General features: G+C 35.7%; 1 long non-coding RNA gene across 1 annotated transcript; it reads left to right on the plus strand.

The window, feature by feature from the left end:
• The first annotated feature begins 2331 nt into the window (after nt 1-2331).
• On the plus strand, nt 2332-10023 carry LOC121418914. Its single transcript, XR_005970529.1, has 4 exons — nt 2332-2373; nt 3450-3633; nt 4414-4601; nt 7739-10023. It is a non-coding gene; the product is annotated as an uncharacterized LOC121418914 (long non-coding RNA).
• The last annotated feature ends 14537 nt before the right edge of the window (nt 10024-24560 follow it).

Raw genomic sequence — 24560 nt, forward strand, 5'->3', positions numbered from 1 at the left:
GAAGGGGGAAATAAAGAAAATGAAGGGGAAAAGAAAAAGTTAGAATAATTGGATGAAAGAAAGAATAAAAGAAAAAAAGGTTTTTGTCATTCTTTGAAATGAATAAAAACAAGAAAGAGGAAAGAAAGGAAGGGATGATGGATGAATGTGTGAACAAAAAAAGGAGAGAAAGGAGAAGGAAAAAAAGTAAGAGAAAGGGAGGAAGAATGAAATGTTTCCTTCATTCTTTGAAAGAAACAAAGAAAGTTGAAAAAGCGGAAGGTAAATAGGAAGGAAGGGAAAGAATGAATAATTAGGGAAAAGAATTAGAAAGGAAAAAAAATGAAAGAAAAGATGAAGGGAGGGGTGAGAGAATAAAAAAAAAGAATAATTGGAGAAAAAGAACGAAAGGAAAAGCGAGGGAGAAGGAAGCAAAGAAAAGTTTAATGAAAAGGAAAAAGAATAAAGGAAATATTATAAAAAAGAAAGTTAAAAATTAAGAAAAGTAAGAGAAAGAAGGAAGGAAAGAAAAATCAAGGGGGAGAGAGAAAGTATCAAAAAAGAAAGCTAGCTAGGAAAGATTTGGAAATAAAGATAGATGGAACAAAACAAACAAGCAGGAAGGATAAAGACAGGATAGAAAAGAAAAAAATGAAAGAAAAAGGAAAAAGGTTCAAACTTCAAGTAAACAAACAAATCCAATCATACAAAAGTCTTTTTGATATGGGGGGTTGATATATTTACAAATATGTTAGAAAATTAAAATGTTTTAGAAATTAATAAAATTTCAAAGTGAAACATTGTCATTAGATGAAACATCGCAGCATCACACATCTCTCATCTCATTACCAGGTGCCCATTACAAGTTCGCAATGTTCAAAACAAGACTAAAAACAATAGCTGAAACTAGATCTACTAGTTTAAATACTTCATAGATTACATCATCAAATTAGTAATCTGAGAATCCATAATTTTATAAAAATGTCCCGCCGATTGTCATTATTTTTGTGGAAAAACTCTATCAATTGAGATTATTTGAACCATTGAGAATCTGCTCCGATGATTGACAGGTAGGTTTATGTACAGAGAAAAATTCAGAATGCACCAAAGAGGGGGCTATTGTAACTGTCGTGTTGAATTGATTTTAAAATCGGTGTTTGATCGATGTCATCGAGGGCCAGTGCAGAGTTTGCAAAATCGGTGCATAAAAAGAAAAAAAAAAGATCAAATACGTTGGCCGTCCGTTTCGTTTGGTTCTCACAATCATAAAAATAAACAGTAATGTCTAACTTGACTACTACTTACTTGATTTATATTCCCCCAAAATATACAGCTACTATCATGTACATGGTCATGGAATTCCGCACAAGTGCACTGACTTGACCAGGCGTGTACCTGAACCTGAAACGGGCCTACTTTACAAGTGAAAATTTTTACAGTATGAAGAAGAGAGATTGTTCTTTCAGATAAGCTTATTTTCTGACTTTTGCTTTTCGTAGGCCAAATTACCATTTTTGTATTTGCAGGGAAGTCTTCCCCTTCGACTTATCCTTGGTTTAGGGGTGGCTATTCAAATTATGCTTTGAGAATTTTTCTTTCAACAGATGCATGTATATACATGTAAAAGAAAAAAAATACAAAAATTATAAAAAACATATTAAACAGGATGGACCCCTGGCCCTATTCAAGAATTTCAAGCCATTAATATACCAATAAACTCATGAATACAAGTGTTTCGGGGGAATTGCAGGGGTCAGGAAAGTAGGAGATCATTAATATTTATTGATTTTCCTTCTTCGCTATGTTTTTCTTTTAATATTTGTAGATAATGAGACGGCCATCAAAAGTGAGTTTGCAGGTAGCATCTCCATGAAAGTAATGACAAGTTTACTGCAAAAGGAAGAAAAAATATTTCTGCATAAAGAGCTGGAACCTGACATGGAACTATGGAAGAGACCCATACCATTCTAGCCTCGGAAAATGACTGGTTGGTCAAGAGCAATTTTATTACAATTCCACCGAAACTTGAGACATTTATGCGATCCAGTCCTTGCTACTCGTTGACCTGGTTGGACTATTTTGAGAACCACATCCCTCTGAGCCATGCCTCTCGGAGCATATCCCCTGTATCCACTCCACCGCACCGCCTGCAAGTTCGCAAGCCCCTACCAGGCCTGCTCTAGGGGCACCAATCTCTGCCCTTCGAGCCATCCACCTCAGCAGGTTTCACCATGAAGTTGAAGCCGTTAAGGATTCGAGGAGTGGAAGGGACGAGGAATTTCAAGCTTGTGTTCAACATCGGACTGAAGAAGTCTCCTGTTAGCTGTGGTTGTGGCGGAAAAAACGATTGATGCGAAGCCTTCACTCAACGAGCCCAAAATGAAGAAAGCTCTGGTAGGAAATGTTTGATTACTGAGAAATTAGTAAAATAAGCTGGACAATCCAGTGAGAGGATGGGGTCTTTTTTCCAAAAAGTAATAATACACTGCCCCACATCTACATATCTGTGTTGGTGATCTTAAATGTAATCAGATTTCAGGATATCAACAAGTTACATTTGCATGTAGGTTTGGCTAAAAGTGCCAGATCTAGGTCTTCAATATATATTAAATAAAATCTTGATTTTAAACACTTTTTAATGAAATAATTGTTTTATGTAACTACATTCGTTTAGCTGTATTCAGAAAAAATAATCTTCATCAAAACACACTGACTTCTGGGAAGAACTGTCTTTGTCCCCAAACTCTGAAGAGTGGGATAAGATTCATTTGAGAAATTTTAAATGTTCAATACACTCGCGTATACGTTCTTTCTATTTTAAACTCTTTCATAAAGCTATCTCCTTAAACGACTTCTTACATAAAATTAAAAGGAAGGATTCTCCGAATTGTACATTCTGTCACTCTCGATCAGAAACCATTATCCATGTATTTATTGATTGTGACATTGTGAAAATCATTTGGAACGAAATGGTTCTTGAAATTTCTCGACATACCAAGAAGGTTTTTAATCCGTCCCCCTTTGAAAAGATTTTTGGAGTTAAAGATGACAAATTTATCACTTATATTTTCCTGATATTCAAATATATTTACTTATGTAAATTCAAAAATAACATTCCTTCATTTCAGGGTTTTAAAGTCTATTTGAAAACTTGTAAGGAAAGGAATATCGCATTGCCAAAAAGAAAGGTACTCTTGCACTTCACTTTAGGAAGTGGAAATATGTGTTCTGATGTACAGTGTACTTGTGTAAGAAACTGCTTGTATATTAGATGTACTTGTTTACTAGCTGAGCTCCTTTATTTCCATGTAATACTGCTTTGTTCTGATTCATTATGATTATGTTAATGTTTTTTTTTATGTTTTTGATTTTCGATTGTATTTTGATATTTGTGTAATCATTTTATCGATCAATAAAAACTTAATGAAAAAAAAATAATCTTCATTATTGTTGCCTCTCTGAACTAGCAGCAGGTGGAACTTGAGTGACCTTACCAGGAGAAGGGAAAGACAGGATATTCAAAGCTTCCAAAAAGTTTGAAGGCAAAGTGAGTTTGGCCCTGCTAGAGTCTGCCTTGAAAGAAGAAGTAGTCAATATACCACACGATGCTGTGCAAGCTCTGGATGTTAGAATGAGACATTTTTCTTCTCTTGGGTAATGTAGAATACATATGTTTTGCTATTCAATTTCATATTTATTTGAATATTATGATGATGCAATATAGCATTTATAACAGAAAATTAGCGGTTTATAGGGCTTCTCTTTGAGCCACACTTTGCTGCACTGTATTACAGTTTACATTGGACCCTAAGGCCCATACTCTGAAGTCAGGTTTATTTTAAACTCTGGTTGAAAGTTGTGGTTTAACTATGGACAGCCAATAGTGGCATGACATTCTAACAATATAATATAAATGTATCAGCTCATGTTTCGGAAAGATAAATAAGATAACTTTCTTTACCATTCACAAGTTATGAAAGCACAGTAAGCATAAGGAATATGCAATGTAAGGAAAATTTTGAACATGTTTTGCATTTAGTTATTTTAGCACAGAGTTAGACTATGGTCTAAGTTAAACCTGACTTCAGAATACAGGCCTATGGGAACTTCAGATGCTCTTTTTAAGCTTTCTTGGGCTCTTGGGTCATGTAAGTTTCCCCTGATTTATAAAGCATGGTCTAGTTGCCTATTCTATTGCAGACTACATATTACTCAGGCTTTATCTCTGGTGCTAATTAAAGTAAGAAAAATAGAAAGTGGTATGATGTAATTTCAAGAATGGTTGAAAAGAGAACATATTACTGTAAGAGCCTTCATAGAAACCGATAGAACTATATTTTCTGTTCTCTGAACATGTAATAAAGTCTATAGACTTAAAATAAGTTTTGGCTCATCATTCTAATTACAATACTTAAATTTTTTTCCTATCTCCAGCAAGCATAGAGTGCCATTCATTAGAGCAAGGACCTGGAATCAAACGTACATCTGGCAGAAGTTTTCCAACTGGGAGCATGCAATTTGGAGCTAGATTATGAAGAATCTGTTCTCTGGTGGAAAATGAACTCGACAAATTTAGGTCAAAAGTCAGGACAATGCATAGAAATGTGCCACCTCAACCAGTGGTAAGTTGCGTCATATTTATGATTATTGTCTACATAATGTGGGAACAAAAAAGAATTGTTAGCATGCTTAGTGTCTGCTGTTTCATCTGATATAACTTGGGTGATTACTCATTCACACATGAGTGAGTAAACACATAAACAATCTGAAGGAAGGATACCCATGTGGCAGATGGTATCTGAACTTCAAAACAAAAATCAGATGTCTCGATAGTCAAATATCTGCTCTTTGGATATGATACCTCAATCAAAGAATAATGATCAAGGAATAAGTTCTGTTTCTGTTACCTGTTTGTAATTTGATGATGAAATTCCCATAGGTTTTTGGTCTGGAACCATCTGGTTTCAGTTGGCATCAGGATAAAATGAAATAATGCTTGAAGTTAAATGATTTTAGCAAATGAAGATGCTCTATACATATCTTTTTGTTGACGATCATCCACGCTTAGTCTTTGTTGACCATGCCCAGGCTGTCCTTGATAATCAGACTGCAGATATTGGACTTATGTTGTCATTTGATTTTCTTTTTAAAATTCAAATACCATCCAACCAGTGACTTCATGGTATCATTTGTTCAAATTTTGCTTACTGATGCATGGATGAAAGATGAAAGAAAAGAATCTAAAGCTTTACAATGATAATTCATCTTTGAGATCAAGTTATGATAGATCATCAATAATTCTCAGTATGTTTTATTTGAGACGCACTGTGTAAGGGCATTTTACTAACTTTAAAGTGCATAGTAAGCATGAACTGCATGCGTTATAAGAGGGTATTTGATAAATTCCCCATATAGGCAACTTGGTGTGCATTGTTGTTCCTTAAGGCTTATTACATGAACAAAATATAATAATAAAATTTTGCGGTTTGAACTCCATGATTAGTATTTAACAAATTCTTTTGAAATTTGGCTCACACATTGGTCTTGGGGCAAAGATTGGAAATACCTATTGCATTGCCATGGTAACAGCATATTGCAACAAATAATGTGTTAAACATATCAATTGAACTTCTCCTTCATATAAAGTGTGCTCATGAAATTTGGTGTACATGTACACCTGGGTCTTGAGGCAAAGATGTGCCAGACACACTTTCTGCATTTGTCAGGAATTTTGTTGCCATGGAAATCACATATTGCAAAAAATCTAGGAACACTCATGGATGAAACTACTTCCCCAATATTAGCCAGTGCTCATGAAAGTTGCAACAAATGTTAAACTGGGTGTAAAGACGTGCAAGATTCATTTTCTAAATGTATTGGGAACTACATTACCATGGTATTGCTTAGGCAGGTTTTTTTATTACATATTTTGTTACAATTGGTGATACACTATAAACAAATATATCAGGCTTTGAGAAAGTACAGTGCGTCCCAGAATAAACGAAACCGAGATTTAGCGATCATTTATCATAACTTTATCATAAATAGAATAGACAAATAACCTACCAATTTAAAGCTTAGAATCTCCTCTTTCATCTGATATTACTTAGGTTATTTCTTATTCACGCATGACTGAGCAAAAACAATTTGAAGAAAGGATACCAAAAAGTCATTTGGCGGGGGGTATCTGGGTTTCAAAAAGAAAACCACATTTCCGAAAAGTTCAATATCTGCTCTTTAATTTGGTACCTAAATTACAGAAAATGGTCAAGAAATAAAAAAGTTCTGGTCATTTTAAATAAGGCTTGTATTTCCATAATTTCATGAGACAAACGTGTTTTCACTGGTTTCCCACAGAAGCTTTCGCTTGGTGAACAAAAGATTTAATGCATGGCTGATCGTCAACAAAACAGAGTGTCGAGTGAGTTTGAAAGCCAGCATGGAGAACCTCTTCATTTTATGAAATTATTGAAATTCAAGCTTTTTTTCAAGTGACCAGAACTTTGTTATTTCTTGACCATTTTCTGTAATTTAGGTATCAAATTGAAGAAGAGATATTGAACTTTTCGAAGATGTGGTTTTCTTTTTGAAACCCAGATACCCCCGCCAAATGGAAGTATTTGCTCACTCATGCGTGAATGAGAAATAATCTAAGTAATATCAGATGAAAGAGGAGATTCTAAGCTTTAAATTGGTAGGTCATCTTTTCTATTTTAGTTATGATTAAGTTATCATAAATGATCGCTAAATCTCGGTTTCATTTTTTCTGGGACGCACTGTATAGTGGAATTATTTATCCGAGGTTGGTCTGGCAATTACTATTTTTTCCCGAGGGGCGAAGCCCGAGGGAAATATAGTAGTTTTGCCAGTCCAACCAAGGATTAATAATTCCCACTATGATTTCGAATGAAACGCCTGATATATCTGTTTTATATACTATTTTTAATTTATAACCAAAATCTATGCGCTGAGCTTGCAAAGTCCGGCTACTTGCCTTGAATTACTTACTTCCCCGAGCCACCGTGCTCAGCGGAACGCAGATGAGTGCCGTAAGCCGACGCATTGCAGAATTTGCTCGGGAGAGGGAGCTCGCTGGCCGGTGCGCCCGAGAGTTAACCTAAATGTCCAGTTTTCTGAAAAAATGATGTCAGACCTCGATATCAAAAAATATATTGAGGTGTGACATCACACAACATCATAGTTGAAATATATTCGGTCACATGATGCTACTTGAACCAATCATTATACAGGATTTACACTATGATTAATATAATGAATTGTAGAATCAGTCCCCACATTCGATCACTTAGCTTTACATTACACGTGCCCAGGATTACATTTTGTCTCGCCTGAACAAAGTTCGGCAGAGACCTAGTAATCATTTTTCCTGTTAGTCAGTTGGTCTGTTGACCAGTCTGTTAGACTGTAAGACAGTTGGTATGTTTAGTCTGTTACAAAAATATGTTGAAGTTTTGGTTCAACTTGCTCTCATTTCTTTATTTCTGCATTGATTATGATCACCGGGTACAAGTGATCCTTGGGTAATAACGCATACATGTTTATGAGGATGATCTCAAAAGATCATATTGCATATTGATCGTGAAAGCTGGCGAGACTAGTGGTTCGCCAACTACCTTGTTCCTAGTGCAAACTTTAAGTTGTTTCCTATGTATATGTCAAAGTATTAAGATGAATGTATTTGAAAAAGAAACTGTTGGGAGAATGATATCATTTTCTTTCTTTAACTTTTCACCCGCAGTCATGCCACTCAGTGTACAACATGGATTCACCCCTATCTGATGCTCACCATCTTCTAAGCAGAATTGATAGAGATAGTCTACCAGAGACAAGGACGTGTTACCAATCTTGGAATCATCCTCTACAAGGGGACTCTGATGTGAAAAGTTCTTGGTATTTATGTGATGCCAAGTATTGACTAAACTCGCATTGTCTCTCTTTCTGATGTTGTTGTGTGTTTTTATGTTGTTGTGGTTTTTTTAAGTGAGAAAATGTGTATTTTTAATGTATTTGATGATGACTTTATGTATATCCAAGCAGCAGGTCCAAGCTATTTGACAATTTAATGAATATGAATTATTTGTTCATTGATGGATGCTTTTACTAAGTAGGGCATTATTACTCGGTTATTTACAATTATTTTTGAGGCTTCGAATTAGGATGGTGTGGTAATTAGGCCTGAATATTATTCTAATTAACTTTGTTGCAAATTTCTCTTAATTTGAAGTTAGTATTTGCATTTATTTTGTGTTGACAATTCTGCAAAAGTGGCTCCAAAGGTTTTCCAGAGTTTTTCCTGATTGTGTTTTATCTCCTTTTTTTTTTTTACCGTGGATCTACTTGTAGAATTGTTCAGCACCCCCACCCCAGAAATTTTTACACAATGCCCTTATTCTTCCATAAATATTACATGTATATTGATATTTTCCATTAATAATTACATGAAGAAAGTTCATAAAAGTTTATTAGTTGCTAAATTAGAGATAAAGGGTGTTTCAAATGCACAGAATACTATGCATTTTCTTTTATTAAATTTCAACCTATTTGATTAGGCCTATCAGCAACAATTAAAGTTTGTATTAAATCATTTAATAATTTTGTCTTCATTTTATGTATCAAAATTATTTTAGTACTATCATTGGCATACATAATGAAATGTGTTTTTTCATAGGAATTAGTAATGTTGTCAACTTAAAACAACATAATAGGTCCAGGTATACTTGCAGCAAATTGCATGTTTATGGGCAGAATATGAGAAGAATTAAACTAAACCCCTTTACAAAAAGTTGATGCATGAATTGTGAAAATTGTAATCGATTCATGTGCAAAGCCTTTGGTCAAAGTGGATGTCAACAACTTCTCCATGCATTAATTTCATCTCATTTAGATTATTTTATTTAATTATTTTTGGACTTCCTAGACAGATATTAGCAAAGCAGCATACAATCTCTTCAAGCTCCAGTAGATTCCTTACTTTGACATCTAGAATGACCTCTATCACATGTTCTCTTCAAAGAGCCCATTTTAAACTAGTATACTCGTCCATCGTGCTCCAAATCACCCCTACAAAAATTTGATGAAAATTCCCTCTATCAGTATTAATGGGGTGAAATACATGTTTAGGTCCTTCCCATCAGTCTTCCCCAGTCTCTTCACAAAACTTGCCCCCATTTAATGTGAGAACAAATCTTTTATTGTAGCATAAATTAGCATGATTAATTAGCTATTGATTAAATATCAATTTTAGAAATTGGATTATGTAGTCTTATAGAGGACATCTTAGGTGATATGTGTGCCAAATTTATTGATTGTCACCTGCTCATTAGCAATACCTTTCAAACCATACTAGGTTTATTAGAAATTAACTATTTTTTTATTTTGTTCACATCTAATTGTTGTTTTGTCATCACTCACTGGTCTGATTGGCGTCATGTTGGGGAGCTGCTGTCCTCATTTGCTAGAGCTCTTGTGAGTAGTGAGCTGACCGGGCGTGTCCCTTAAATTGTCGGTGAACAGAGCAGCAAGCACAAGAGCACCAGGCCTCATCGGGATGTAGCTAAGAACTCCAGTGAGTGCTGCAAAATGTGTGTAATTTAACTTGTAGATTTATTTGTAGGATTTATTAATGTTTCTATCTTCACATACAAGAAAAACTTTAGATGTGGAAAAAAAAATCTTTGGGTTTATTTGTGATCAAAGAGCTAAATGGGACCAGTTATCCAGCTCAAATGAGAAAAAATATACAAGATTCACAAATTCACTTTTTGTAATCTCAAGCAACTAGAGCACTATCAAAGGTTGTTTTAGGTTTTTGGGTCAGTGAACAGAAAGGCTAACCAAATTTGGAATGTACAAGTCTATATTCCATAAAGCTTTACTATAATGGTCAGTAACTATTAGTAAATTGATCAATGCAATTTCTGACCAGTCACTATTAAAGGTATTGCCAGTTGTAACAATATCAAAATGAGTTGGTACAGAATCCAATGAAATGACCACCAAAGTGTCTGTTTGTATAAATGAAAAATATGTGCCAAAGGATTCTGGAAGAAATTGTGTAATTGCTGAGAAATTAGCAAATAAGCACCGGATTCGGGTCACGCGTCGGGCCGACATTCAGAGCAATAAGAATGCACTGTCCCACATGCGCTTATGTGTGTTGGTGATCTTCAGTGTGAACGTTTTTCAGCGTAGATTTCAAGATTTCACAAAGTTCAGTTTATGTAACTACCAGATCTAGATCCTCGATGATATTCTGACAATTAAGCCTGGTTTTACAGACTTTCTCATGAAATCAGTGTTTACTGCAACTACTGGCATTTCTCTTTAAACCAAAATTTGAAAGTACAAGTCTATGCTCCATAGAGCTTTAATATAATGGTTAGTAACTATTAGTACATTGATCAATGTAATTTCTGACCAGTCCCTATCAAGACAGGGTCATTAGTGGAAAATACAGGGATCATGGTATACAGTTTCTCACTTCCAGAGTTTGACAGAAGTGCCCTGTTGCTGGAGTTCTAAAGCTTGTTAGTACGCCTATACTGTGACCTGGTGAATCAAGTGTCGCTTAGGTTGAGAAAAATATTCCAAGGAATTTTTACTAAATTTTTATATAAGCCTGTCGGTCATATCACAAACCAAATATCATACAACTGGCAATCCCAGGGTACCATTAATTTTCATTAAATCATATATAATATCTTCAAATAAATCATCAATCATCATAGTATTAGAATTTTTACATGGCATATATACTGCACCAATTATAAAATCAAAACCATAAGCACCTTTATTCACTTTGAGCCAAAGGACAGATTCTCTTTTGAAAACATTTACATCTAGTTTTTCAACATATTTTCTCAAACATTGTTTGAAAATGATACATAAGCCATGGTGTCCACCAAGGCGTGGGGAAGATTTGTCATTATTCTCTTTACAAATCATTGTATAGTCAATCAGTGGCAGGTCAATGTATTGAGATTTAGTTTCAGATAAACATATAAAATCAAAATCTTTTATATAGCACTCTAGTATACCAAGATCAATTTTTTCTTCTGACCACATACATTTTGCCCTAATATCTTTAAGTTATTATTCAAACCCAAATCAAAATCATCAGATCGAATGGTACCTGCTAATTCCTATTTTGACAGTGAGAATTTCTTTAATTGATCTTCAGTCCATCCAAGGCGGAAGAGGTCATCACTTGTCTCCACTATGTATTTCTCCTCCCCATTCTTTGCAACAACGCAATGAATGCGGCCATCGATGGTCCAATTTTTCTTGGTGCTCTCTGCTCTTCGGATTGCGTGGAAAAGCTTGGCTCATTGGGCAGTCAGGTCTTCCTTGATGTAGACCCCTCTGAGTTGGTCGTTCTCTCTTAAGCGTCGCTTACTCCTCATTAGCTCAACTTTTTGCTCCCGTCTGACAAACTTTACGATGATGGGACTATGTTCTTGCTTGTTGGGGGTAGACGGTCCTCGCCGCTTCGATGTGGGCAGACGATGACTCACACTGATGTGGTCTGCGGAGATGTTGACATTTATCCTCCTCGCCAAAGCTACTACCTTCTCGGTGGTGTTCTCTCCATGTGCTTCCGGCACGCCGTAAACTTGTACATTTTCCCGCCGACCATATTGCTCTAAACGATCGATATCATTTTCCAGCTTCACTTGTTGAGGTGGGTGAGATGGCAACGGCGTTGGTCTCATCTGCTCTATCGCAGTTGTCACGGCCACCTTGACAGCTTGCGTCACTGCCCGTGTGATAACCGGTTGTATGGCCATCAAAACCTTCGTGATTATATTTTGCATATCACCATCAGAAAGATCAGATTTCCCCGATGGTCTCTCATTTCCATCAGTTGCGGCAGCTACTGCATAGGTGATGGCCTCCTCTATGTTTGGGGAAGGTGCTTTCATAGCCACTTTGTCATCAAGCACGTCAAATCTAGTTCCTGAAGCCATTATGACGTCACAATAAGGTCAGTGTTAAGATGGGTGGTTGTGCGCGACAGGTGCAACAGAACAGGTGCAAGACGTCTAGACAGTTACAAGCAGGTACATCAATGGTTGCCAACCAGTCTGTGTTATATCCACAATATGATGCGCTGATGATAATGAAGCTGGTACGATATACTCGCCCTGGCTTTACGTTGCTAGGATATGTGGATGCAACTGTCTCTTCTCTTGGTCACAGTCCGTTAACAGAATCCTCAAAAATTGGGTATTAACTGTGTTTTCCATATTAAATCCTTTAAAAACTCCAAAACCAGTCACCATTTGAAATTCTTAAGCCCAAGAAGCTAAATATAATTTTGTTATTGTGTTTTTTTTCTCTTGGTCATGGGGTCAAAGGTCTAAAAGATTATTATACAATGCATATCTCATTCTCTGAAGAATTGAAGAATTTGGTTCCTGTACATGCATGCCAGAAGGGCAAAGATTATGAAGTCAGAGGCTACAAAGGTCCTTTTATATTCCAAAATAACTTCTTTTGCTTTTGAGGGTAAACTTCAAACTTAGGTATATGTATGCTTGAAAATATACCTTGCAATTTTCTGAATATGTTTCTGAGGGGTCAGTGTCAAACTGGGGTCTTATATGCATATGTGTGTGTGAAAACCTGATTAGATTATTCTGGTCGAGGTCATAGGTCACAGAAGTTATTTTAAATTTTAGAAGTAAGCTGTGTAAAATATTCTTCATCTGGCAATGTCAGAGGCATAAGTTTGACTGCTTGATTGAGATTCCATCTAGTTTCTTTCAAATCCGATAGTCCGATAGTAATATGGTATATGCTTTCTTGGAAAAAAAAACATAGTAGGTAAGTCTAGTGTTAAAAAATTGCTTTCATATTGTTGGATATTTTTATTTTTTTGGGGAAAAAGTTTATTACACAAAACAATTCTGGGAAGTGTTTCACAAGAAGGTGAATCCAACTTACTTTTTTTCTCCTGAAGTTTTTAACTCGCTTATGATATTTGATGCACAGTCTCATCATTTCATTGTACACAGTTGAGTGTGTTCTCTGAACGTGATTCAACCAATCCAGCGATCCATTATTTTTTTTACAGAAAAGTGTAAATTTGAGAGTGAATTGATTTATGATGTTTAATCTTTGTGAAACACCTCTTTGATTTGTCTCTTACAGTCAGATAGCTTGGACCTGCTTTACATCAGGCGTGGATCCAGGGGGTTGGCTGAAGGTTCGGGTGCACCCAGTAAAATTGCAAGATATATTGATGCACCCCATAGAATATCTTGATTGCGCACCCTGCAAAATGAGCAATGATCTTCTTTTCTTCCTTTTTTTTTGGCGTGTCAGGCTATTCAGAATAAATGCTTTCATTTTGTACTGATGACCTTTTACCAATTATTTTTGTAATTGTTCATTTTTGGGGGACAAAATTGCCCCCTGTAAAAGTCTGACTCTGGATCCACACCTGTACAGTGTATGATGATATGTGTTACATACATATACATGTACTTTCTTTGTATTCATTAATTGTATTTTCTTCTTTTAAAAAAATAAATTGTAAGACCAGCAGCCTGGAAGATTTATTCAAGTTGCAGGACCATAGCAGTTGACCATTTCGATCAATGGGGTAGGCCCTCCACCCTCACAAACATGGCTTGCTGTCTGGTTTGAGCTTGGGTCTTCCTGCCAGAATCACACACTTAGTGACATCGCTACCGAGAGATCTATTTTTCAGTTTGCAGAGAAGGGCACTGGACACTGCTGTGCATGGTATACAACTTACCACAATGTAAGTGCTTTGATAATAATTTCAATGATATTTTGTGTAGCCTAGAGTATGCAAGACAATGCAATCAATTGGTTTTCCAGTAATTATATACTGAGAGCAGTAATCTTTGTGAAAATATTGAGCTCAGCAAAAGTCCCCATATCAGGGTATTCCATCCTATTTACGGTTATTTCTTCCCCTTCCCGTATCCTGTTGTTGGGTATGTCTCAATCCATCAATTACAGTCTATTTATATACCTCCCAGTACTATCTGTTCTGGCTGCTGCCATCACCACATCTTTATTTCACATTGTTTCAACATGATATTTACCATGACTGATTTAATAATGTGCTAAAAGGATGAACAATTTTTGTAAGAAATTTTTATGTACAGACTTTGATCTAATTTTTTATTTATTGCAAAGCAATGATAGAGCAATGTGAATTACTTTGCGATATATTTATTCTCCTTTTCTGTATGTGTTATTTTTGTGGGTCAGACTAATTTGAATCGATATTTCAAACTTTACCGCGGTCATTTCACCATGTACCTACATAAACCTCATGTTGTGCTCATGCCAATGGCTAGTGCTGTGTGTGTATCCATCATGTAATCATAGAATGCGAAGAGATAATGTGGACTGCACGAATGGTAAGATACGTGATGATAAGGGTAGATTCTCAATATAGGTTTGTCTGCCCAAATCTTCAACTTCGGTGAAAAATTTTCACCCATTTTTATGAGGGTTATGCACTTCAATGGTTTTTCCACAATGAGTAATAAAAAAAATCCTCCTTCAATCAGAGCAATATTGTGTAAGTCTGGAATCTTGTTTTAGAAGTGTAATGTCAAATTTTGATTTCTAGAGCCTTGCCAGTATAGTGTTTCAAGTTGACCCACATTGACATTTGAAATATTGGTGGAGCGGTTTAGCCAATATGGCTTTGGAGCTCCGTGACATTGATCAAGATTGATCAAAACCTGGTTTGCACTGTCTGGCCACAAGAAATGATGTTCCTTTCAGCTTCTTACGCATGATATCCAGAGCTCTTCAAAACCTCATGTAAGTCACACACTTCTTGGACTAAAAAATGCTGATATCTTGCGAGAGTGAGGAATGAATTCTCAGTGGATCTAGTTCCAGTTGGTCATTTGTGTCTTTTCCAGCCATTTGATATTTCCTGTGTTTATTTGATTTTCCCAGATTTATTTGACACTGAAATGAAAGGCAATGTGAAGTCTTGGTATTATAGAGTCAAAGTTAATACAGATGATTGTTGCTCCTCATGCTTGCCGATATTGTCACCAATAGAGAAGCTGTGTACATCTGCATCCATTCTCTGGCTTAATAGGCTGTAACTGCATTTGTTTGAATTCTAATAAGGCAGATTTTTTAAAGTCTTTGTCGACATTGAATTTCTGTGTCCAGGAGGAAATGCTATTTCTTTGGAAAGAATTTTGAATAGATTTCCTATGTAGAGGAAACATAGCAGAGGTTATTTTGAAATTGTGTGTCCGGGGAGGGGTAGGATTTTTCAGCCCTGCCCCAGATCTTGTTCGGGCCGGTATTCTGTTTTATTCTGAAGCCAGAATTTTAAGTATTTTGCTCAAGTAAAACATTTTCCATCTTTGGTATTCAATTGCATTTTTTTTATTAAGTATTTGGCTTAAATCTAGGTCAGCCACATTTATAACAGACTTGAGTCTGTGTCTTCAATATATTACAACTTTTTTATTTTACATCTGATTTTGATGAAATTTTCAGTGTTATGCTTGTTGGATTTTTCTATTTTTATTCAAATCAACTTTTTGTTGGGGGGGACTTGTCCTTTGAATTTGGTATATTTGAAGTAAAATACTTACAAAATAAATACTTTCAATTGAATACCGGCCCTGGACACTATCTCTAGGATTCTTATCAAATTTTTTCTTGTGTATTTCATTGTTTTTCGTCTTTGTTTTTATTGTTTTTTTATGGAAATTGTTGTCTTTTTTTCAGTCATGGAAACATGAAATCAATAGCTTGTAATCAGTAAAGTTAAAAACAATTATTCATTAATGCATTTTGGCTAAATACAGAATTTGCATTGGAATTGTCAAATCAAATCATGTTTTTGAGCAATTCTGGGTCTGAAATGCAATACAAAACATTGCCTAACTTTGTAACTGCATACCACTGCATTGTAAATTTGGTCTAAGTTGCATGAGAAAAATATATGTTGCGGCCTGATCTTTACAGATTTATTGCACAAACCCTCCCAGGTTAGATAGGGTATAGTACCTGCTTCCCATTGCCAGTTATATTTAGAGAAGGGCCTCCACTCAATGATTCAATTTTGTTATCCTTTGATCTTGTGTCATCTAAAACTCTTTCATAGGAACTCGCGAGTCTTTCACTTTCTTTGCAATGATCATACAATGCATAATTTCAAACCATCATAGAATCATTTCCTTCTTCTTTGCTAGTGTTTCTTCTGATCATGTCAGAAGTTTTTTTTTAGCAAGGTCCTGAAGCTTGACATGAAGTGATGCTAGGCTGTTCATTCATCCATCTTTCCGTCTGTGGGTAGGGCAGTGATTGGTAGATTTTTCCAGGTGTCCCTGGTGGCTTTGGCTAAAGAAATTGTTTCCTATATCCAGTGTGGAACAAGTTTGGGAAATTTTGTTTGGTGCCATTTGTCAGATTTGACATTGCATGTTTTTGGTAGGTTGTTCCAACTCTCCATGGCACCTTGGAGAAAGAAGTGGTTTCCTCCATCCAGTCTGGAACAAGTTTGGCAATTTTATTGGGTGCTGTCTGTGAGAGTTGTCATTGGTTCTTGATGACTATTAGGCTGAAGAAATAGCTTCTTATATCCATGGAAGGATTTTTTTTAAACATTATTTGATGCCTTCTCTGAAATTTGATGTGTCGTTTCACTACAATGGTTCATGCATTGTATTGTAATGATTGATGGGGGATTATAAACCATTGTGGGATATGAAGTGTACTCCCTCGGGACAAGCCTATGTTAGGGTCCCACCCTGTTAGATCTATCTATCATTGTCGGTGCCTCGCCTGATCACTCAGAGTTCATGGTTGCATGATGGATACAGTATGCAAGCAAACATTTGGTTCTTGTATCATGGTGAATTAATAAATTACCTTAACAAGGGAAAAACATATTTTGTTTTCCTAATTGGTTTCTATTTTGATCAAAATGCAGTGTTCATTTAAATTGATAGAAACACAATTTTGCATCATGTACAGAAAAGGGTATATTTGCAATATATTTGTAATATATTCCATTTGCTCTTTTGAAAAGAATAGCCCCCCCCCAAGAAAAAAAAATCAAATGAATAAATAATAAATAAATGAATAAATAAAAATAGAATAAAATGAAATAGAAAGATAAATAAATAGCCAATGATGATGTAAATTGAATTTTTTAATAAAAATATGAAATGTGAAAATGATTAATACTAGAACGCTGTAGTGTCAGTCATGGATAATTCATGTTGAAATGATTGAAAATAGGCACATAAAGGGAGCATTTCATGACAAGTTTTGTTAGTGATTTATCACTAATTTGCTCTAAAATCTTAATGAAATGATTCCCTGGATGTATGAGAAGAGACACAATCGGTGGATTAACTGTTATTTGTGTTATTAAATATGGTGGCTTTGTTCAAGGGTGAATGAAAAAACTACAAAGGAGATTAATAGACCGATTCTTATGGCAAGGAAGATGAAGGGGGTGTAGGTCTGAAAGAGGGGGGGGGGGGTACAGGAAATTTCTTTTTAAACAAAGCAAATTCTGTTGCCCCCAGCTTGAAAAAAATCGATGCATTGTCTTGCTTACTATTGGCTACACAACATATCATTGATAAAGCACTTTCATTGTGGCAAGTTGTATACCATGCACAATAGTATCCAATGCCCTTCTCTGTACTCTGAAAAATAGGTCGAGGTAGTGATGTCACATATTGTGTGATTTTGTCAGGAAGACCCCAGCTCAGCTCAGGCTGCTGGTCATTTTGTGAGGGTCAAAGGTTTGCCCCATTGAATCAAGAGGTCAGCTGCTATGGTATCTTGCATACTTGAATGAATCTTCTGGGCTGCTGAATTTTTTTTTTGGTTTATTTTTTCAATAAATCAATTAGAAAATAAAAACTTAGTGCTTTTTCTCATTCATTTGTGTATTTCTATGCTGCCTAATCCTCTTTTTTTGTCTTCTAAATTTGACACTAATCATACCCTACCCCCCCCCCCCCTCCCTCCTCCCCTGGGCCCCATTGCATAAAATGTACTATTATAGTAATTTTAGTGTAGGTGGTTTCACAGCACACCATGTATCATTCTTGGGCAAGTTTTTGTCCTGAAAAGGACCACAGAAAAAGAGACACATGGTGTACAGTGAAACTGTTTTTTTTTGCCACAGAAATTACTTTAATAGTACACAAATTATACACCTCAAGGGCATAACTAATAATTTCACACACACAAGGTACCTTTGTCAAACTGAATGTGTGTAATTATTCCAATACCCAATCAAAATGTGTAATTTTGCTATATGAGATAGTGATGTGGATCTCAAAACCTTGACTGGTCACATGATAAATTTCAGCCAATCATTTGATTAGGATCCATATCACTATTTCATATTAGCTTTTATGCAAAAGAGGGCCCAGGACTGGTTCCAGGTGGCCACTTAATTGCATTGCTTTACACGCAAGTGACCACAGCTCTTATAAAACCACTCTAGGCAAGTTTTATCCATTGGTCAAATAATTAATATATACCCTATTCAAAACCATTCCCTTTTTGCCAGATTTACCTTTTTGACATCCTCAAAGTGTGTGATAAGTAACCTTTTTATGGATTTTGTTTGTCATGCATGTGTACAGCAATACAGTTGAGTAGCCCCAGGTGACTGGTATTTTGAATATCATGTTATCTCAACAACCCCATTATCAGGTTATGGTGTTCATTGGTGGCTGGTCTTTTTTTTTGGGGGGGGGGGATTGTTTACCTTTAAAAAATGAATCTAAAATTCTAATGAATTGAAAAATCAGTTATGCTCATTTCTGCACATCTTTATACTGTGAAAATTTGTTCAGACTTGCTTGCACTTTGTCTTGTCATTTATGCAGTATAAAGCAAATATAAATAACATTTTTTTAAATATGACATTTGACACAAAGGGGTCATGCTAAAGATAACACGAGTTTCAGTACACCGGCCAGCATTTATGTTGCAGAATGTGCAGAAGGTAAACCAAATATAGAAGGCAAATATTCATTTCCCAGGCATCTTTTCCAAAATTTGGGGCCAGTCGGCCGAGATATTTTAATCAATGCTTTACTGACCGATTTGGTGACCAGTATCAATAGAAAGCAGGGGATATCCTTTTTTTCATTGACTGACCCTCACTATTTGTATTACCATTTTCTGCACTTCAGAATCGTATCCTTTTTGTAATGTACAACATCCCCCCCCCCCTTAGTCATAGTTAATTGTTGCAGAGTGGATTGAAATTGATGGCAAACTGTTCCTCCTTTCAAAAAAATGATTTATGATATTACAGCGAATACTGCTTTAACCTTTTGTTTTGAGAAGTAATTAAGTATCCATGCATCCAAAATGAAAGTAAGCTTGGTAAAAAAAAAAGATTTTTCACAATCCAAAAGAAAACTCGTAGAAAGTCAATTGTGAATACCTCAATGACAAAGTACTTTGCAACAGTCCGGGTGAAATCGTGATAGAAAATAGGGGATCGTCTTGTTTTAAAAGAGCGAACTTCACTACATGAAAATAATTTGTCAGAAATATTTTGAATCGTACAATGTACTGTTTATTTTGTCATATTTGGTTTTTATTCTGTGATATTAATCAGTGCATTTAGAGACATGAATAAAATATATGGAATAAACCAAGCAAGAATAATTATTTCAAATTTTAAATGCGAAAAGTTATTCTTCTGCGATAGGATAAAGTTAAATGTTTAACGTCTATCACGAGGTTTGGGATCTAAGGATAACTGAAAGTTTGCTAAATTCGTTTTCAAGTGATTATTGGATCAGGGTTGTTAATGTGGGCATGCAATTCATGAAGTTCACTCTATTTTCCGTGTGAAAAAAGGGTAGAGAGGATGTACATAAAGGGACTTTCAAAAATTGGTCGCTCGACCGCTTTTGAGAATGGCTATTTGGTTTTTGTTATTCTGTGCAACATATATTGTAACCAAAATGGTCGCACTACCAAGTGTAAAAGTCCCTTCAGAGGTAGATCATCATCTTTGCTAATGTGCAGAAAAGAATGGCAGAGAGAGAGGAGAGAGGGCTAGAGAGACAACGGAAGGAAGAGATGGAGGGACAGAAGAAGAGTAAGAGATGGCGGAGTGGGGGAAGAGTTCTTTACGAGAATAAATACAAGTAGACAAAAGTAGGTTAACCATAGGCGGCGATTTCATGAGAATTTTGGTCCATCTTGGGGGACGAGACCACCCCCCCCCCTCCCCCTAAATCACTGAACATAATTTGATATCGATAGGAGGGGACATGTTTTCCCGTCCCCTGAGATCGCCGCCAGTGGGTTATAACATATTCATTTAATGATCAATCATCGTAGCAAAATTAAAAATAGTAAAATTTAGCTGCATGTCATATGTAGAGGAAACTTCTATTTCTAGGTCTTGTCTGACAAAGAGTTACGATGAATCAAATCAATCTCAACTGTATGGAAATCCATCCATACCATATTTTTCTATACAGGATATGTGCACAATCTCCTGTGTAAACAAAGAGAATCACTCCGAATCTTCAAGAGAACGATGAATGTTTGAATATACATCACATCTATGAAAATATTTTGAACAGATTTGCATTTTAGATGTTGACGTTGCTGGCCATCCGTAGTTGTGGTTGATCGGATCGATCGTAACTCTTTGTAAGACAGGCCCCAGATTTATCAAGTGTACTTTAGAAAAGAGGCCTACCATAATTTATTCTTAACTAAAGTTCTGTGAGATACCAGCAATTGCAAGTATTAAGTAAAACTTTTTTTTTAATAGACAGACAAACAAGAAATACAGGCAAAGTTGACTAAATCAATTCATTACGAGTAGATTTCAGGGCCCTGTCTTACAAAGAGTTACGATTGATCCAATCAATTGTAACTATGGAAATCCATCAGTGTCATATTTTTTTCTGCATGAAGTTTGCAAAATGTCCTTTGTAAACAAAGAAGAACAAACCAAATTGTCAAGAAATCAATGAATTTATGGGTATACATTCATATCTAGATTTTTTTTTTTTACAAACATGCATTTTATATGTTGACTTTGCTGGCTTTCCACTCTTTGTAAGACGGGCCCTTGAAATCTGAATGTGCCTCTGAAAGGGGGATAGGCCTACAAAATAATATTCTACACTTCTGCATTTAACATGTGAAAACCATGTAAAAAGGCTTCGTGAATGAAGATAATAACCCTCAAATAGTTATAACATCAAGGCACTATTAGCAATTAATTCAATTTTCAACATAGGCCTATATCAGAAAACGTGTATTCGTCCACGTTAGCCATCTATTCTCTTTGCCTTTATTAATTAATTAAATTAATGTACATAATTAGTCAATGAATGAATGATGCATACATGAATCAATAAGTGAATTAATGAATCAGTACAATCATTCATTTATTCATCCATGCGTTCATTTTTCGTTCACTCATTCAACATGTTCAAGTGGGGTTTTGTTATGATCAGGGTAATCTCAAATATTCTATGGCAACGTATTGGCACTGGTAATTGTTAGAAAACGAGAAAAATATTGAGATTCACGTTTACTTCTCAAAATGGACCATATCTAGCCTTTTAGGGCCAAATTTACTGTCGCATTTTCTTAAATTTCGTCTCAGGCATCTTTATTATTATCCATCATTAAGCATTGTATTACCAATCACTGAACTTATTTTTGAAACCCCAGAAACTACAGATTTAATATTTTTTTATCGAATGTTGTAAAATCATTTTTCGTCAAAAAGTGCCCTTTTCCGAAGAATCATCATTTGACAAAACACATAACCAAAATGTACAATTAGACATTAAAACACAAAATCGGTTGTGACATCATGCCTCACAGCTTAAAAGAAATATTATTGGGTTGATTGGGTCCAATGCCAATTCGTCTAAATGCCAACTCGTCTACTACCATTTGGTCTATCATCAATTCGTCCCCTATACACATGGTCTAATTGCCATTTCCTTCTATCACCATTTTGTCCAATTGGGCGAAGTGAATGAAAAGAAAACGGGTATTAGACCAACTTTTTATTAGACGAAATGTTCATAGACGAACTGGTGATTAGATGAAGTGAATATTGGACTAAATGGTGTTAGACAAAATGTTGATAGACGGAATGGCATTAGACTAAACGAAGGTAGAGCATGTGATGAGTGGACGAGTTGGCAATAGACAAATTGGCAATCTGCCTATTATTTCACCTTGATTTTCGCCATAAAAAAGGTGAGGAATACAAAACAGCTTTTTTTTGTTCAATGAGATAGACTGGTGTACCCTGATTGTAAACCAAACCTCATTTGATTTCAGTAAGTTTTAACTTTAACAGATTACACGAGATATTCGTGACTCAAGCAACAGTAATAATAACAGGAAAGAACAGTGGAAAATATTCACCTTGTCAAATACAATTGCAAATATAATAAACAACATTTAGAGGCATAATTAAAAAAGTTAGCTATTGCCACATGCATCCAGTAAAGGAGGATAAAAAAAATCATGAAAAATATAAGGAGTACAATCAACAATATAGTGGCATTCAAATAGTTAAGACCTACATTTTAGCAAAGCGGGAGCAAGGCTTTAATGCCGTAAAATTCTGAAAGGAAAAAAAAACACTTGGTGAGGAAGCAAAACCGACTGAGCTCTAAGAAAAATGTGGAATTCAAATACTTTCTGCATTATAAAGATTTTAATTTATATTTTCTCTCCATTTCTGTTTAATGCGCCCACAAGAAGCATTTCTTTTAGATTAATTTAAATTTGTTTAAACTTGTTTAAAGGAATGTTGCAAACACTGAGCCTCAATTATGCCTATGAGGAAGCTAATAGGGGCGTGAAATTATTCCAATTTTGAGGAATTATGCGAGAAAATGAAGCGACCGAGCTTTACAAAACATTGTGGGATTCATCTTTAACAAAATTAGCATTCCTTACGGGATCACCACTAAAATCATCATGACTATGTTGTGTTTTTACCGAAATCTAAAACAAGACTTAAGCAAATTTGGAGAACAAACTAATCAACTAAATAAAGCCTCTTCCTTTAAACTATTACTAGTAGATGCTTTACATTACAGCGTTGGAATGTCCCAGAGAACACGACCTATTGCTAAAAAAAAAATCCCCGCATGCGTGGAAGTTGAACTGGTGAACCGATTTGGTTAACCTGTTTTGCGCCAACCAATCTTATTGTATAGCAATTCACGTCCTCTGGAAAATTAAAGAAAAGGTCCTCTGGCTTGGGAAGGCGGAAAACCAACTGGATCCTAGATCAATCACACACTCACCATGACGAGACTGCATTGGGTGAACTTTCAAACCATGGTATCCACATGGTACACCATCCTTCAAAAGTTTCGGAACACCTGTATTGATATAAACAAGCGGGAGATTTAAATTTATTTACCGGTATTTCCTTCCATATAATCATAAAAGTGGGTCTAAATGAAACCACGTAGGAGAATTGTTAACAAGACTGCATCAAAATTTTGCTCGTATTATCGATACGACCTTTCACCTCCAGACCTGAAAAGGTCCCAAAAGGTTTGTCAGAGGATATCCAAAGAGTTCAAAATGACAGGCCATGTATTGTTACGAGAACCCACCATGAGAGAAAAATCGCCAAAGAATTGTTTTATGAATCTATTTACAGATTATACTCCTGTTAGAGTCCTTGTTGGGGGTGAAGGAGAAAAGATGTAGCAATGATTTTTACTGTTTCAAGTATAACAAAACGGTACACTCTAAAAACAAATCAATTAAATAAGACTAATTATATTAGGTTCAGCTGGGTACAACTGTTATTCTAGTCGTATTTAATTATTTTCTAGTCGTATTTTAGTAGAATTTAGTTATTTCTGACTAGAATATATGTCAGAAATGTAACTAGACTATCATTTACACCCATGCAGCTGACTACTTGTCTAGTCAATTTGACTGATTTGTTTTAAGAGTGAAGTGTTTCCTTGAAGAACCTTTCACATCTATAACGTTCCACTTTAAATGATGCGACGTTTAATTCTCAAAACGAAAGAAAAAGTGAGTGAGGGACATCATCAATTCTCTTATTTGCATGGAACTGAAATGTGCCTTATCGGGTGAAAAATTAGCGAAACTTAAAAATTTCAAAACTTTTTTATTTGTCATCCAATTTGGATGAAATTTTCAGTGCGTTATGCTTGTGTGATTTTTCTCTATTGATTCAAATCAACTTTTTTTTTCTGGGGTCTACTTAACCTTAAACAATTACATCAGATATCATCTCACCACAAGGTAATGTAACCACATGCGGGATGCCTTTAGCAACGCCTCCGAATTAATCCACCTGATCCACCATCGCCTCCGATGAAAACCTGCTCCAGGGAAGTGGAAGTTCCTCGCCTGCTCCAGGGAAGTGGGAGTTCCTCGCCTGCTCCAGGGAAGTGGGAGTTCCTCGCCTGCTCCAGGGAAGTAGGAGTTCCTCGCCTGCTCCGATTCCGCGCCTGCTTTAGGGAAGTGGGAGTTCCGCGCCTGCTTTAGGTAAGTGGGTG

Source organism: Lytechinus variegatus, chromosome 1 (genome assembly GCF_018143015.1).
Source record: "Lytechinus variegatus isolate NC3 chromosome 1, Lvar_3.0, whole genome shotgun sequence".
Classification (NCBI taxonomy): domain Eukaryota; kingdom Metazoa; phylum Echinodermata; class Echinoidea; order Temnopleuroida; family Toxopneustidae; genus Lytechinus; species Lytechinus variegatus.